The sequence below is a fragment of the Armigeres subalbatus genome, unplaced genomic scaffold (genome assembly GCF_024139115.2).
Source record: "Armigeres subalbatus isolate Guangzhou_Male unplaced genomic scaffold, GZ_Asu_2 Contig1940, whole genome shotgun sequence".
NCBI classification, from domain to species: Eukaryota; Metazoa; Arthropoda; class Insecta; order Diptera; family Culicidae; genus Armigeres; species Armigeres subalbatus.
The window spans coordinates 127,730-132,500 of record NW_026942771.1 but is presented as its reverse complement, the minus strand read 5'-3'; positions in this window follow the sequence as shown (position 1 = coordinate 132,500).

Genomic DNA, 4,771 nt, shown 5'->3' with positions numbered 1-4,771 from the left:
AACATATTTTGAGATTCAGCTTCTAGAATGTGTTATTGACAAACTACTAAATGATCGAACGCAAATTACTGAATGATCGTTAACATCCTTGGTCCCATGTTACCAATTCTAAATCTTATCACCCGAAATCCCATGTCCGGGTGTTTCCTTCCTTCTACTACTAACAATGTTGTCTCAGAAAAGAACCCGCACACGGCTTATTGGCTGTATCAAACGAAGTCCCGTTAGGAAATAGACGCCAGCAGCGAGCAACAAGCGTAAAAAAGAAGAAGCCCTTCTCGAACGCGTTGATGATGATGACGCTTTGTCTGACAAAGCAGCGGGATACAAGACACTAGCTGATTGGCCCAGCAATTGGGAAGCAGAGAAGATTCAAAATTAAGTAGTATAAAAGAAAAGTGCATTCGCTCGCAGAGCATTCAGTCTTTTTTATACCATCACTAGAAATTCGCGGTTATTTGAAAAGATCGTTTTCTTACTTTCTGCACTTAGCCGAAGCAAACAGCCTTTTGCAAGGCTCTAAGAGTTAAAAATAATGTTCTCCTTCAGTCGCTATCGACGGATTAGAAGGCCCTTCAGTGGAAGGGCTGAGATACAGTCTACATCCCCTGCTGAGCCAACTTGTGGTTTATTTCAGGCAGTCCTTCAGTGGGAAGGTCGCCACTGTCGAGGCTAATATTTCGTGACCGGACAGATACTTCCTGATTTTTTTTATGATTCTTGTTGGAGCTAGATTTGATTTCTGTGTCGGTTTGATGAGAAGATTTGGCCAAGGAATGGTATGCAACGCCGATTATGTATCCAAAATAGTTGATGTGAGAAATTTGGACATATTATGTATCTTAAAGGCATGGTCAAGTCAAGTCCTACGTCCACTTAGCGGTTATGTCACAGACATTACCCACTGTTCGTTTTTTATTACTTCAAAAAATCGAAAACGTACTCTTACCCCACGCGCACTCTTGCCCCACTCTACTCTACCTCTTCTTGGATAAATAGTTTTAGCCCTGAAAAGGACTGTGTGTAATTGAATCATTTGTTTGAGAAACTGCATAAGTCCATTTTACACAATTTCGAGAAAACAGCAAAAAACTGTTTTTGAACAAATTGGGTCCGAACCTTTCGATTTCTTCGATACAGATTAATAGTTTTCGGCAAAACTCAACACCCTGGGGCACTTTCAATGCAAAAACTGTAAGCATTACTCCATAATTGCTCTTCAAAGTGTGTGGACATATGCAGTTTCTCAAACAAACGAAATTTTTTTCATACATTCCTGAACAAAAATTTTTTTTTCGCATTTTTTGCCAGAATACGTATTTTTGGAAGAGGATTCAGAATATATAAAAATCTCATTTTGGCCAAAAATGTTACATATGCAGTTTCTCAAACAAACGGTTCAATTAGTTTTTGAACTTCCTTTTCTACCTGCGCCATAGAAAACGGGGGAAGGGTCATTTGGCCGAAAGGGTTATTTGGCCAAAATGGTCCTTTGGTCGAAATGATCCTTTGGTCGAAAGGGTCGTTTGGCCGAAATGGTCATTTGGCCGAAAGGGTAATTTGGTCGAAAGGGTCGTTTGGCCGAAAGGGTCGTTTGGCCGAAAGGTTAAAAATGCCGAAAAGAGTCATTTGGCAGAAAGGGTCGTTTGGCCGAAATGGTCGTTCGGCCGAAAGGGTCATTTGGCCGAAAGGGTCAAATCGATTCTTTCGGCCAAAACCTGAGTAATGCTCCCATGTTCAAACAAAAGAAGCTCTAAAAGTTTGTATAAATACAAGAGGCTTCCGAGCCTCCTGAAAGGAGGTTTCCGGGCTTCTTGAAAGGAGGCTTCCGGGCCTCTTGAAAGGAGGCTTCCGGCCCTCTTGAAAGGAGGCTTCCGGGCCTCTTGAAAGGAGGCTTCCGGGCCTCTTGAAAGGAGGCTTCCGGGCCTCTTGAAAGGAGGCTTCCGGGCCTCTTTAAAGGAGGCTTCCGGGCCTCTTGTAAGGAGGCTTCCGGGCCTCTTGAAAGAAAGCTTCCGGGCATCTTGGAAGGAGGCTTCCGGGCCTCTTGAAAGAAGGCTTCCGAGCCTCTTGAAAGAAGGCTTCCGAGCCTCTTGAAATGAGGCTGCCGGGCCTCTTGAAAGAAGGCTTCCAGGCCTCATGGAAGGCGGCTTCCAATCCTCTTGAAAGGAGGCTTCCGGGCTTCTTGAAAGGAGGCTTCCGGGCCTCTTGAAAGGAGGCTTCCGGGCCTCTTGAAAGGAGGCTTCCGGGCCTCTTGAAAGGAGGCTTCCGGGCCTCTTGAAAGGAGGCTTCCGGGCCTCTTGAAAGGAGGCTTCCGGGCCTCTTGAAAGGAGGCTTCCGGGCCTCTTTAAAGGAGGCTTCCGGGCCTCTTGTAAGGAGGCTTCCGGGCCTCTTGAAAGAAAGCTTCCGGGCATCTTGGAAGGAGGCTTCCGGGCCTCTTGGAAGGAGGCTTCCGGGCCTCTTGAAAGAAGGCTTCCGGGCCTCTTGAAATGAGGCTGCCGGGCCTCTTGAAAGAAGGCTTCCAGGCCTCATGGAAGGCGGCTTCCAATCCTCTTGAAAGGAGGCTTCCGGGCTTCTTGAATGGAGGTTTGCAGGCCTCTTGTAAGGAGGCTTCAGCCTTATGACCCTTTCGACCAAATGACCCTTTCGGCCAAATGACCCGTTCGGCCAAATGACCCTTTCGGCCAAATGACTTTCGGCCAGATTGGTTTCGACTTAATGGTGTGTTCGGCCTAGTGGCATTCGGCCAAATGGCTTTCGAACGAATGGGATTTGTTATGAAAACTCATATGTGAATATGTACGTTATGTGGAAGATATTGATTTGAAAAATGTATTGGAGGTAACCACTTTCCCTTCGATGGGACTCGAACCCATGACCCTACAGTACTGTAGGGTCATGGGTTCGAGTCCCATCGAAGGGAAAGTGGTTACCTCCAATACATTTTTCAAATCAATATCTTCCACATAACGTACATATTCACATATGAGTTTTCATAACATTGTAAATTAACGTCCAAGTCGGGTGGTTTAATCCCCGGAAATAGGCAATTACCTTTGATTGAACTGAATGGGATTTGTCAAATTGATTCTTTTGGCCAAAACTTGAGTAATGTTCTCATGTTCAAACAAAAGAAGCTCTGAAAGGAGGCTTCCGGGCCTCTTGAAAGGAGGCTTCCGGGCCTCTTAAAAGGTGGCTTCCGGGCCTCTGGAGAGGAGGCTTCCGGGCCTCTTGAAAGGAGGCTTCCGGGCCTCTTGAAAGGAGGCTTCCGGGCCTCTTGAAAGGAGGCTTCCGGGCCTCTTGAAAGGAGGCTTCCGGGCCCCTTGCAAGGAGGCTTCCGGGCCTCTTGAAAGGAGGCTTCCGGGCCTCTTGTAAGGAGGCTTCCGGGCCTCTTGAAAGGAGGCTTCCGGGCCTCTTGAAAGGAGGCTTCCGGGCCTCTTGAAAGGAGGCTTCTGGGCCTCTTGAAAGGAGGCTTCCGGGCCTCTTGAAAGGAGGCTTCCGGGCCTCTTGAAAGGAGGCTTCGGGCCTCTTGAAAGGAGGCTTCCGGGCCTCTTGAAAGGAGGCCTGGGCCTTTTTAAAGGAGCTTCCGGGCCTCTTGAAAGGAGGCCTGGCCTCTTGAAAGGAGGCTTCTGGCCTCTTGAAAGGAGGCCTGGGCCTCTTGAAAGGAGGCTTCTGGCCTCTTGAAAGGAGGCTTCCGGGCCTCTTGAAAGGAGGCTTCCGGGCCTCTTGAAAGGAGGCTTCCGGGCCTCTTGAAAGGAGGCTTCCGGGCCTCTTGAAAGGAGGCTTCCGGGCCTCTTGAAAGGAGGCTTCCGGGCCTCTTGAAAGAAGGCTTCCGAGCCTCTTGAAAGAAGGCTTCCGAGCCTCTTGAAATGAGGCTGCCGGGCCTCTTGAAAGAAGGCTTCCAGGCCTCATGGAAGGCGGCTTCCAATCCTCTTGAAAGGAGGCTTCCGGGCTTCTTGAAAGGAGGCTTCCGGGCCTCTTGAAAGGAGGCTTCCGGGCCTCTTGAAAGGAGGCTTCCGGGCCTCTTGAAAGGAGGCTTCTGGCCTTTGAAAGGAGGCTTCCGGGCCTCTTGAAAGGAGGCTTCCGGGCCTCTTGAAAGGAGGCTTCCGGGCCTCTTGAAAGGAGGCTTCCGGGCCTCTTTAAAGGAGGCTTCCGGGCCTCTTGTAAGGAGGCTTCCGGGCCTCTTGAAAGAAAGCTTCCGGGCATCTTGGAAGGAGGCTTCCGGGCCCCTTGGAAGGAGGCTTCCGGGCCTCTTGAAAGAAGGCTTCCGGGCCTCTTGAAATGAGGCTGCCGGGCCTCTTGAAATAAGGCTTCCAGGCCTCTTGAAAGAAGGCTTCCAGGCCTCATGGAAGGCGGCTTCCAATCCTCTTGAAAGGAGGCTTCCGGGCTTCTTGAATGGAGGTTTGCAGGCCTCTTGTAAGGAGGCTTCAGCCTTATGACCCTTTCGACCAAATGACCCTTTCGGCCAAATGACCCGTTCGGCCAAATGACCCTTTCGGCCAAATGACTTTCGGCCAGATTGGTTTCGACTTAATGGTGTGTTCGGCCTAGTGGCATTCGGCCAAATGGCTTTCGAACGAATGGGATTTGTCAAATTGATTCTTTTGGCCAAAACTTGAGTAATGTTCTCATGTTCAAACAAAAGAAGCTCTGAAAGGAGGCTTCCGGGCCTCTTGAAAGGAGGCTTCCGGGCCTCTTAAAAGGTGGCTTCCGGGCCTCTGGAGAGGAGGCTTCCGGGCCTCTTGAAAGGAGGCTTCCGGGCCTCTTGAAAGGA